General features: G+C 41.0%; 1 protein-coding gene across 1 annotated transcript in view; it reads right to left on the bottom strand.

Annotated features, from left to right (window-relative positions):
- Positions 1-6,277, bottom strand: part of ACVR1 (activin A receptor type 1) — a 56,548-nt gene extending 50,271 nt beyond the window's left edge. Inside the window, exon 1 of the mRNA XM_075180840.1 lies at positions 5,881-6,277. The gene's annotated coding sequence lies outside the window, so the exon portion shown is untranslated. The remainder of the gene's footprint in view (positions 1-5,880) is intronic.
- Positions 6,278-13,152: the final 6,875 nt, after the last annotated feature.

Here is a 13,152-nt window from a genome sequence, read left to right as displayed (position 1 = left end):
AATTTTAAACAATATAAGAGAATAGTTCTTCTCCAAAGTAAAAAGGAAACGTGAAAGAAAAATGTCAGAAAGGTTTTAATCTTGACATATTCCCATGGTAAAGGCTGAAGACAACGAGTCATCCTTGGCGGGCGTTGGGGATTAGACCAGTGGTTCCCAAACTGTGTGCCTAGGCTCCCTGGGGTGCCTCAGCGATCTCACAGGGGCGCCTCGGCCAGGGCCAATGGTAAACAAGGAGGGGGGACTACTTGGTAATTATTTTGGCTTAGAGGGTGCCTTGAAAAAATTATGGAGACCCTAAAGGTGCCTTGAACTGAAAAAGTTTGGGATCCACTGGATTAGAGAGTAGGAGAGACAAGGTTGGCTCCCCCCTTCACCCTCAGTAGCGCCCGCTCATTCCTCTGTTCCGCTATACAGTTATGATTTTAAAGAAGATGAAATTAACAACAGACCTTTTTCCATTTCATGGTTTCTTTTGCCATTTAGCTAATAAAACCTAGTTGTCGGGAATACATTAAAAGTAAAGTAGAGTGTTCGAGACGTGTTTACGAGGAAGAAGGTTTAAAAATTAAAATACAAGGCAAACTGATGTCTGCAACTACTATATTCAGGCATGCAAATCTGTAAAGGCTTTAATGTACTATGACTTTATTTTGCTCAAGTTAAATTGTGTTATAATAGTTTATATTTGGGGAGGGGGCGGACACAGAGCCATGAAAGCCCAAAATATATGCAACACAACAATGTTTGAGATAAGTTTGATAAAACAATACTATATTTATGTTTGATTAGCCATTTAATTTTAAATTTCGATACAATACGATACAATCCATGGATTCCGAACGAAACCCTTTGAAGATTTTACAAGACTGAATTCCACTTCCCAGTGGTAGAATTCCTGCCTTCAATCCTTCATATGACAGCAATTACTCCCAAACCCCAGCAGAGATTAGGGAGGGAGGGAAGCAATAAAATAAATATTTGCATAAAGCAATTTTGATACAAATTAGCACTTGGCGTTACAATAACAGACACGTAAGGAATGCTCTGAAACAATGAAATTGACAAACAAAATATTAAGCTTGCTTGATTTCAGTAGGAGAAATGTCGGCAGATATTTGCTTACATTATCAAATCTATGGTTGCACCTCAGAAAAAATAAGTTACAGAAGTGCCTGTTCATAGTCAACAACCCAAAGGAATAGGGATTGTGTGACAAAGATTTGAGGGGTTATGATGAGATTGGACATGGGGAATTGGTGGTAGAGTAACATGTTTCCATAGTAAAAATAAATATGGACCGATACCGGCAGGGCAGACGACGGGTAAAAGGCAAAATAGGTAGAGGAGGCAAACTATAAATTGTTGAATAAAAGAAAAAAAAAAAAAAAAAAGGGGGAGCAACAACACAAAAAGGGTCACCAAACCTAAAATGACAATTATTTGATATCAAAGATATTAACAAAGTTGACAGATCTATTAGTACAAGGAACTTGTCAGACCCAAAGTTAATACAGGCCCGGCTGTGATCCTGTGATTTTCATCCATACACACAAGAGTTCCTATCAGCCACTTTTGAAGTGGCTGATACTAGACCAGTGTTGGGTAACCTGTGACACTCCAGGTGTTTGGGAAACTACAAGTCCCAGCATGCTTTGCCAATATATAGCAGCTTATTGCTGGAAGGGTATGCTGGGACTTGTAGTTTCACAACACCTGGAGTGTCACAGGTTAGCCAACACTGTACTAGACCATGACTTGCCCTCAACTGCGCGGCAAACGTATATAGATTCTGTCATTGTATTGGAAACTTAAGCTGGTGAGACAGGCCAATTCTGTCACTCGCCAAGAATGCCTGAAGAAACGTGCTATTCGGTTACATACAGTGGCCATATTGGAGGAGATCCGGCTATTCATCCTCAGAGCCAGGACCCCTTCCGCCATGCCTTGGTCCTGCAATCAGAAGGACACTACACACAGTAACCTTCCCATCACACTTACCAACAATGAAATTAAAATAGTTCTACCTGCTAAAAACTCAATCTTGAGTTGGAAAAACATGGTCTACTGATGATTGCATCAATGTGTGCATACAGACACCAGTTGACCATGCAATGCTGCAACACCTGCTGTGCCAAACTGGCTTTGCATCGTTTCTCGAATTGTCTCACACCACGAAACAGCTTCCGTCATTGTGTGTTAGTGGCAGGTACGCCTGGGGTTTGTCTCCTCTCAAAATACTGTACCTCATCCTCATTCCCTTATAGACATCATTTATGCAATGACTCTTTACACACCCTTGTGCCACCAATTGACAACTTTTGTCCAGATATTAAAACATTCTGAAAACATCCCAATTTCCGCCAGCCAAGAACTAAACTGTCACTTGCCCATCTAAGCACCATGTCTGGTAACACATAATATAACTGCTGGAATGCAGCGCTTCAAACACCTTCCACTCCTTTTCTACCCTATAAATTGAGTGAGGGGGAAACAAGACTCCATTTGTAATACTTTCCAGGCAATTTTCCAAGATGCTGACATATTGCAGAGTAGAAATCCTGGAGCTTTCTATGGACTTTTTACGAGCTGAGAGGGTTTGCATATCTTTTACTGTTACGGAATTATTATTTTCCCCTCTCTCAATGCTAAAGGTATTCCTGGGAGAAAGAACCACATAGGATGATAAACATAAAAACCAAAAACATCAGCGAAAGAAGACATTGCCGTCATTTGTGACAGTCTTTAATATATAAATCTTATCTCGTCATTTGAGGAATTGGTCAATGAAACTCTCATAGGCAGAAACCAATACATATGCCACAATAATGGCAGCGCCACCATCTGGCTAGACCATGACAATTACACCAAAAACACATCTTTACACTTCATATCTGTTAAAATCTACTCCTACTTGTAGTTTTAAAGCATTCTAATGAAAATAAATAAAGCATGTTAGTACAATAAGAGTTAGAATGATCAACTAGATATGACATTGTTAACATAAGGGCATTTAAAAAAGAAAAGGTCAAAATGTAAATATTACGATGTATGGCTATTTCCAGAAATGTGTTCAAATAATTTCAGGAGTTTAACAATGGACTATAACAAAACAAAAACAATAAAGTTTCAAATGGTGTCCAGATCAAATCTGATTATAATTGCACATACCATATCCCACTTAATGGAAACATGGAATAATCCACTCATTTAATTCATAAAAATGTTTGACAAGCTAGTCATGAAAGGGTTTGATGTCTAGATTGAATAAAAAAAATCCAAATAAGAATTTGGAGAGAAGAGGATGGAGATGCACAAGTTAAAAAAAACTAATGTACTAACTACACGTTTAGATATATCACTCAAATCTGTGTCATATGCGCATAACATATGGAAACAACTAAGGTGGTAGACATAGACAATAGTGGATTGGATGCACTTCACACCCGCTTCCTATTCTACATTAGGTCAATTTTACAAACCTATCAATCTGTTTGCTCTATATCCCACTGTTAATCCCTTTAACGCCTGTATATTGAGTTGAATTAACTAAAATTAATGCTTTCAGCAAACTGTATGTATCCTATGTCAATGCCTAACTAATATATCCATACCATGCGATTTCCATGTTTTTCAAGTGATAAGCTTATTTTTAAGGTTTATGTATTTATTTGTTTTAGTTTTTTTCTAGTTAAATTATAGAATCAGCACAAGAAATAATTAGGCACTGTTGTATATTGGAGTTTGTACTGAATAACAACTTTACAACAACAGAGAAGGAGTGGGTAGACATACATAATTATTAGAGATTATGCATAACAGGTTCCATCTATATTTAAACATTAAAAATAAGTTTTATGAAGATTACCATAACATTTTAACAATTGGCAAGTGGGGAGTATTACTAAACAATATTTAGGAATCTGTACTCCAGTACACAAGGAGCAATTAAAACAGTGTCTCAATCCCTCTACCCACTTTCCTCAAACTTGAGACAGCTATAAATGTACGCCATATTGTCACAATATTAGCTTTCCATTCCATTATAATTTTGCCTGGTCTCCTTTTAAAATGACCATCAATGGAGGACAGTGCACAGACCGAAGGCAGCCATTTTGTGGTTTGAACCAATGCTCAGCCTACCAGTTCACTAGGAACAAATGAAATCGGTTTAGAACGAGGTAAAACAAAAAATGTCACTAGCTCTTAGAGAATTAATTGGCTGCATTATCATTATTATGCATTATTCTTGCATTGATGTACTTTTGCTGTAGAATCTGTGGCGCCATGTAAATAAATGATAGAGAAGATGATGGCTAGATATCATTCACAACATTGCCAACAAAACCCCAAAATAAAACTAAACAAATAAAAGGTCTGGCAACATCAATAGGGTTAATAAAATAAATGCATGTGGAAAATTAAAAAAAAAATAAGTATTTTGTGACCTTCCAATTAAAACATTCTCCAGCTGACAATGCAGTGTCAGACTAAACTTTATCTGAAATCAATTAATGTCCTGGTTTCAGACCAGCCAGTGGTGGGTTACTTCAAAGGAGAAGTGAAGTAGACACACTGTCTATTGTATTGCTTATCTCTCAGTATGTCTGGGCTCAAATCAACAGGAAAGTGCAAGTCACGTTCACAGCCCAGTCTGCATGACAAAGAGAACCCTTTACAGCACTGATCACCTCTGCATAGAAAACCCCTCTGACACCTTCCCTGCTAAAACAATCTGAGGCAAGAAGACCCACTGGGATAGGCTTATGCACACACACAATGACTGCAAGTGTAATTAAAATGGAAATGCATAATGCTCACCATCAGAGCCCCAGGGGATATGGGGGCAGGGGGTCGCCTATAGGCTTCCCACCCCCATTAGTACATGCATTAAGTCATGCAACCCATTTTTTGCTTATCTTCTGGACACTGCAAAGTAATTAAAGACTTTCAGCAGCTGAAGTTATAAACTTGCCAGATATTAATCCCTCACTGAATGGAAGCTATTAAAAAGAAAAATCACCCAATATAAAATGAGTTTTACAGTGGGGCAAGAGGATAAATATGTTTCTGTACTCAAGTGTATACCACAGGCATATTAGAGCATGTATCTCACAGGTGGCTCTCTCCAGCTGTTGTGGAACTGCAAGTCCCAGCAGTTACTTAGCAGTTGCACAACAAATAGGAAGCTACAGGTTGCCACCTCCAATGTAGACACATCATTAGCATCTCATATAGGAGTAGTCTACAGTCCTGGCAACATAATAGTATAATAAACAAAGGTCTGGGAAGCATCATATTTCATGGATGTTTGTCTCCAGTCTACCCAACCTCCATCACATCTCTTGCAAAAAAAAAAAAAAAAAAGGAGGACAGCACCAAAAATATATTTGCCTAGTAGTTCATAGACCTCCATCCACCCACACAGATAAACATAGCTAGCAGACTAAGAATATTCCCGGGAGGAACTCTGGCTCTCTTCCCACAACATGTTTGTATAGTATTCCAGCTAGCAGGGGCTGTCTCTGAGCTGCAGTGTCTATAGCTCTGCCCCAGGCCCCATAGACACAAACCTGATCACCCAACTGATCTGTCACAGGGGCTGGGTGGAGGGGTCCTGCCTGTACTCCCCCCAACTCCACAGGACAGCAGAGGCAACACACACTGCAACCAAAGCCAGCCCGGTCATGCAGTGCAAGATGCCGCAGCTGCTGCAGTACCTCCAAGCAGACCTGTCAATCAAAGCTCTGCAGATGGGTTTTTTCTCCAGGACAGGGCTTGCTGGACAGCCAACCCCGCCTATTGTGTATATACAGTGGAAGTGTGTTTGCTGCTGGTTAACATGCACCCCCCCCCCCCCCCTAAATGCTGCTCTCTTACCTCTGGTTGCAACAAACGGTGCCGTTGTCTAAAACGCCGGTTTTTGCGGACGACGATCAGACGCTGGCGTTTCTGTTAACGCTCCGCTAAACTGGCCATGGGGGCTGAGCAAATCACAGCCACTTCCCGCAGCGGGTAGGAAGGAGGATTCCCCCTGCAGCTCTCCTCATCTTCCAGGCAGGACACCTCCCTCTGCACCCAGCACAAGGAGATCTCCTCCTCCCCCCAGCAGACACTCACTGGGGGAGCAAATACAACCCCGCTGCAAATCCAACGCAGGACTATGATGGAGAAGGGGGGATAAAAGTTCTGTCCAAACACCCTGAGACCGCGTCTGCGGGAGGAGGAAGTGGCCGCTCCAATGGGTGTCTGGAGCTGTAATTAACCAGGAGTTACCACATCATTTCCTCCACAGTCACAGAGGGGAGGGGAGCGCTGGGAGAGGGAGGTACAGAGGGAAGGGGAAGGGAACTGGAAGGGAGGCAGCGCTCCCTGGATGAGGTGTTGGAGGTGAGAGAAATGGGAACAGGTTCAGTTACCAACACTGGACACTCATTAAGATGCAAACACGTTTGTTGATTGGGATGTTGTGACTTTATTGTGCAGATTTAATGGGATATATGGATGTTAATTCTCTGCTAGTTTACCAAGATAAAGATAGGTTTAGAAATGTGAAGCAAAAGTGTACAACACTATGCATATTAATATATATCATGAGCAGTCTGACAGAAGTATATTATGGGCCTCATTCATTAAGGAAAGTAAACAAAATGAGTAACTTTGAACCTTGGCAAAACCATGTTGTATTTGAGGGGGAGGCAGGCGCGGGCTGGCAATTTCAGCCCGGGGGGGGCGCACAGGCGCCTGCATCTCGTGACACGGGATGCGCATCGCGTGTCATGTGATGCGGCCGCCTGTGCACTGACGTGGCCGCATCCCGTGTAATGAGATGCGGCCACCGGTAAAAATCAGCCATTTTGAATCCGGGGGGCGGCCCTAACATCAGTGAATCTGAGCGGCGCTGGGGGCTAATGCCTCCCGGCCCAGCCCGCCCCTGGGGGGAGATATATTTAAAATGTGAGAACAGATTTATAATGGGGCAGAGCATGTCCTAGATCAACTTTTAGGGGCATATTCAATTGTTGGCATTACTGCCTAAAGTAACGCAGCGTGCGCACTATTACCGTCATTACGGTAATAGTGTTATTACGGTACATTTCACATTTCGCTCGGGGAGCTGCGAGCTGAAAACCGGCTTAGTATTACCATAATAACAGTAATACTTTTTCCGCGGCGGAAACCGCCAACAATTGAATATGCTCCTGTATGTCAGTGTAAAAATAAAGCTATCAAGTATTTGCGTCCTACATGAAATAAACAGCCAGTCTTTTTCTTATGTGCAAAATAATAAACTCGTTTGCACCCCCTTGCATCGTGACATGGTTTTACCAAGGTACTAAGTTACTATTTTTTTTGCTTTACTTTCCTTAATGAGTCACGCCCTATATGTCCAGAATACACCTTAAGGGCCTGATTTAGAGTTGGTACACAAATCAAACTCCCAGCTGCAAAAACACGTTTTCTTCTACTGCGCATGCAAAGTGAAATAAAGTGTAATTCTAATTTGAACGGAACTTGCACATGCGGTTCCCTATGCGTGCAAGCGCTAGTTACTTACAGTAGTGGAGTGCACACATAGCGTAAGTGTTGCTGTCTACCCTAGTGATGCGGCCAATTTATAGTAAGCCACGTCTCCAGATGCAACTCTTAGGTGGTGCAAAACTTATTTCTCTCTTCTGCCTGATTTTATGTAGTTATATTAATATAATAACGCTTTTCTGCCTTTTGGCTAAGATTAGGTGTAGATGCCCATGTATGCAGTGGGGCTTAAAGGCGCCAGCTGTAGGCAATGGGCCGTCCTCTGGCTAAGAGACTGGCTGCTTGAATTCCGGGGTGCTATGTCCCCCAGGTGTGGTCTAAGCTGGGGAGCCTGAAAATGTACTTGGTGACACGGGACACCTGTGCACAGCGTACGGCACTTTGCACTAGCACTTTTAGGTAGCACCATTTCTACTTTGCCCTAGCCTTTTGTCCGGGGCAAGGGCAGCTTTTTATATGAGAGACTGGGGCCTTATTGGTACTATTTATTGAACACCAGTACTTTTTCCAAAAAATTTTCTTTGTGTGTGGCACGTATTGTTTTTTGGGGTTTGGGTGTAGACCTGTATTGTCGACCTTCCCCCGAAGTCATTGAAGGCTCCCTCCTTCCGGGGGGTTAGCTAAAGAACCCAGGGCTGTCATCCCCGCTGGGCAGTTGCCCGGGGGCCCCACAAGCATAGGGGCCCAATAGGCAGGGCCCAATAGAAAAAAAAAATCTATTCACACATGTATCAAGGCACAGCAGTACAGCATGTTTTTTAATGTTTAAACACTGATTTTTGTAGCAGGTACAAATAAAAATAACCTTATTTTTATTGATAATTTACATATTTATTCCTGTGAGTGGTTGTGTAGGTAGGGGCCCAAGTGCACTGCTTTGCCAGGGGACTCATAATGTTGTTAAGATGGCCCTGAAAGAACCAGTTCCCCTAAGGAAAGCTTCGGCTTATCTAGGGGAGAAAGGGGCTTGTCCGAGCATTGCCGCTTGCACTCTTTATGTTTTATTCACGACGATCTAGGGGAGGTGGTGTGGATCTAGTGGCTCCCATCTCCCTCAAACCTCTGACGTCTGCCTTTCCGGGAAGGAGAAGATGGGGGCAGAAGATTTGGTGCCTTGGGGAAAGCAATGGCAGCAACCAGGGCAAAAGGGACCCTCTAGCCTTGCAGAAAAAACCCTTGCTTGGTCGGTGATAAAGGGGCTCCTCCTTTTTAGAGCCTGAAACCGTAGCTCTGTGCACGTTTTTGTGTTTTTGCCCTTTTTTGGGGCACTCAGATGAAGAAAGCACTAATAAACAAAGTAATAAAAATTGTCCTTATATTAACTTGTTAAAAAAAAAGCTTAATTACATGTAACCAGCACCCCGTGTTTATAGCATGGAATAGTTACCGCTAATGCTGAGGGGACAAAGAGCTCTGGGTTTCCCCTGCAAATGCATCAAACAGTTTTATAACATGTAGCCCCACTGTCATAATATGCGCTAGCCTCAGCCTGGTTAGCGCGGAGCAGAATAACTTCGGGATAACAAGCTTTCAAACAATGTGTGGGTGCCCACCAGTGAGTACCAGCTCTGTGCTACATTAATTAGGTTTGTGAAACTATAAACCCTGACAGCACTTAACTGATTTGGTAGGCTGGTGCTTATAGAACTACAAGTCCCAGCATGCACTAGCAGCCGCGGCCTGCTGGAACATGAAGTTCCATAAACTTAATTCATTGTCGTTCTTTATTAGGATTAAATACTCCCCCCAAACCCTTGTTACAAACTTTATTGCACTCTTAAATCCATAGGTATTTTCTTCTGACCTGTAGTATTCTAAGAATATCCAAATAGAGGGGGAAAAAAAGTAAAAACCTTTAGACGCTGATAACTTCTAGGATCCTTGAAAAAGACCCTAAAGATGAAACGCGTTGGATGTGAAGGCCTTAGGACTTGAATGGTGATACAAGAATGGACTACCAGAACATCTATTTGAGAGACAATGATGCAAATTTCCTAGCACTTGCAATGATTTTGTAACCCGCTTAACATCATAAATGATCTGGTAGGAATCCATCTGTTTTCTGTACCCAGGAAGTCCTTTTTTATTTATGTTTTTATCTGCTCTGTTTTGACTTTCTGTTGCATAAATTAAAGATATACTTTTTGGAGCACCTTTTTGGATGTTTTCACGTTTTAAATTGGAGGATATCATATAATATAAAGAACACTGAGAAAATATGTGTACAACGCCTATTACACTATGGAGATTTTGTGAGTACCGTATTTCCCCATGTATATGACGCTCCACTGTATAAGACGCACCTATATAAATCATGTGAAAAAATTGAGGTTAAACATTATCCTCAATTTTTTCACAGAGTAATTGTGCAGCTTATACAGAGGAGAGACAACGCTATAGTGGATTCTGACTTACCCTGTCAGATGATTCCTCTGTCTGGTAAAGTCTTCTGTCTTCTCTCTGTCTGATCCTGATGCTGGAAAGCCGCTTAAGGCCCTCTCTGCGATGTCCGGATGTCCTTTCAGGACCTTTACAAGGTCCTGATTGGAAAAACACCAAATGCAGAAACCGTAAGTGTGCGTTCCACCTGCGGTTCACGTGCCACATCCGGTCATCGCAAAAAGGACCTTAAGCGACTTTCCAGCATCAGGATCAGACGGACAGAAGAAAGAAGACTTTACCGGACAGAGGAATCATCTGACAGGGTAAGCGCTACTACCCCTGTATAAGACGCACCCAGTTTTTAGACCCAAAATTTTGGGAAAAAGGTGCGTCTTATACATGGGGAAATACGGTATAATCACTAGAGGGGCGGGAAAGACCAAAGATTACATCTCACTTTTGAAAGAAGGTTCATCACATATTTCTGCAGTTTATATTACAAATATTGTTGGAAGCGTTCCCTCTAAAGGGGTTTAAATGGAATGTGACCCCGGAAATGTTTGATTATTATATCACTGATGAATTGTTTTAATATATTTTGTATCAAACGGTATCACGCTATGTTTTTTTTTATATTTTTCTTATCACATGGTTATCTGTATGTGGAGTGAATTTCAACAGAGAATAATCTGCACTCCATTGAATATAAGTATATTTTTTTATGTAAGAACACCAAAATACGAGAACCCCAGAATATTAATCAGCTGCATCTGCGTTGGCACATCAGCTGTACGCCCTTACTGTACACTGCTTAAATTTCGTTCATTGGCGTAATGTCTGAGCAAACAGAGCGATTTCACACAAAATACGGCACGCAACGGGACCAACGTCCGAAGATTAATCCCGCCCTCTATGTATAAGCGCATTTATAGTTTGTGAAGGTAGTTCCCGAACGCAGAGAGAGAGAGAGTGATTGTGCACCTAGATGTAAGCTTTGTGGACAATCCAGACGCACCAGTGCAAAACAAGGCATGCAGCGCGCATCGAGTGCGCTTTCTCGTCGAAGCCTATAATATTTGTTTAGATGTCTGTGTGTAACCACTTTGGAAGTGCATGTGGTCAGGCAAGAGCACAGGACAAGCTTCTCTGTAGTACATATGCGATTTTGATGCAATTATCGTGTGTGGCAGAAGAAGGATTTATAAGAGAGAAAGTGGCCAGTGCACTGAGCGGCATGGAAGAAGAAGGTTACAGGAGAGCAGAAGCAAGTGAAATAAGAGTGGGGGGGGGGGGGTGATTAAAGAGAAGATGAGGTAGAAGAAATAAAGGGGGATTGGAAAAAAATAGTGTGGAGTAATTATTTTATTTAAACGGAAAGGGCCTGAGTCATTAAGGAGAGTAAGGCAAAAAAAAAGGAGTAAATCTTCTCCGGGACAAATCAAGTTGGAATGCAAGGGGAGCAAATTAGTTTATTATTGTGCACATAAGATAAATACTGACTGCTTTTTCATGTAGCACACAAATACTTGATAGCTATTTTTTACACTGAAATTTAAAGTTGATCTAGGACATGCTCGCCAAATCAGAAGGAGCCTACAGCTTTTCCCGTCGGGACATAAAGCTGCATTTACAAAAGGTCACACTGTTGTCATTTTGTGCCCTTATAGGTACTAGCTATTGGGCAACAGGTAGGCTGGTTGACCTGATGGGGGTACATGCAGCGTGCCATCGGTCTGATGCTGGTATAGCTGCCCACAGGCTAATCGGGTCATATGAGGTTTCATTATGAACTTTCTCTTGCTGATCCTGCTTTAACTGATTTTTACGTTTGCAAATTCCGCTTATCGTAGGGTTTAAACTTGCCCAGCTTTTTACACCCCAAACCACGATAAGCGTTGATATGGTCTAGAAAATTACTTCCCTCATTAGTTAGAGGACACCTGCAATACAGTTAAAGCTATTTAGAATATCTAATTAAATAAATTGCAATTATATTTCAATTTACCCAGCATATATTTGTGCTATTTTTTTAAATTAATTATATCGATGGCTAATAATTGTTATTGCGCTACTTGCATAGCAAGTTTTTCCCCCTTCTCGTAAACTGCAAACTCGTTACGGCAAGACCATCTTTACGTTCTGTGTCCTGTCACTGCAGGTTGTTTTTATCGCAATCCCCCTCCATGTACAGCGCTGAGTACTATGTTGGCGCTTTATAAATAAAAGATGATAGCTGTTGAAGCTTTATATTATAGACAGAGTAATAAAACAGCCAGTGGATTAATTGCATTTCATAAAACACACAAATTAATTCTGCTGTGTTGTGTTTTTTTTTTATTATTATTATTATTTATTTATATATTATGAGTGATGTCATTTATTACAAGAGACCTGAAATTTAGGATATCCAAAGTATAACACTAATATGTTTTCTACAGAATCAGATCCTGTCTTAATAGTTTTATAAAATAATAGATGTGTGTTGTTTCAAGGTTGCCAGGAAGGTATTTTGCTAATAAAAGAATCCTTTGTTGTTTTGTTTTAATCTGTACATCAGAATACTGCTTGTTCTCCTGTACGAGTGCCACAGAGACAGGATCTCACTTTAGGTTCCTGCTCCAAAGGGACCAGAGACTCCATAAAAAAAAAACCCACAAACTTATTAACTCAGTTTCGCATAATTTACTTGTTTTTTTGTTTAAGGAAATTCCCCTAACCACCTTCAAGAAGTTAGTGCCTGTATTGAAAAACAGAAAGGTAATTTATAAACACAGAAAATCGTTTCTTCTTTTGTGCCACCAATATTATTATAATTTATATTATTTAGAGCACCAATCATAATACACAGCACTGTACAGAGATTATGTAATCATTCACATCAGTCCCTGCCCCATGGAGCTTACATTCTATATTCCCTAACACACAAACACACTGTAGGGTCAATTTTCTCAGCAGCAGATAACCTACCGGTATGTTTTGGGACTGTGGGAGGAAAGCACAGCACCCAGAGGAATCCTGCACAGACAAAAGGAGAACTTACAGACTCCGCACTCTATAAATAACTGTTAATAAATACACAGTACTTTTTATAAAACTGCAATGGACAGATCTTTATCATATATAATTATAGAAACATGAACAAGTTCTTCCTCTAAGCCAATGGTAAAAAATAAATAAAAATGTTTGTCTTTAATCCAACATTTTGATCCCTGCTTTCCTAAATAAAGATTC

The sequence above is a fragment of the Mixophyes fleayi genome, chromosome 7, assembly GCF_038048845.1.
Source record: "Mixophyes fleayi isolate aMixFle1 chromosome 7, aMixFle1.hap1, whole genome shotgun sequence".
Classification (NCBI taxonomy): Eukaryota; Metazoa; Chordata; class Amphibia; order Anura; family Limnodynastidae; genus Mixophyes; species Mixophyes fleayi.
Note: the sequence above shows the minus strand (reverse complement) of the source record. Positions and strands in the feature narration are given on the sequence as shown.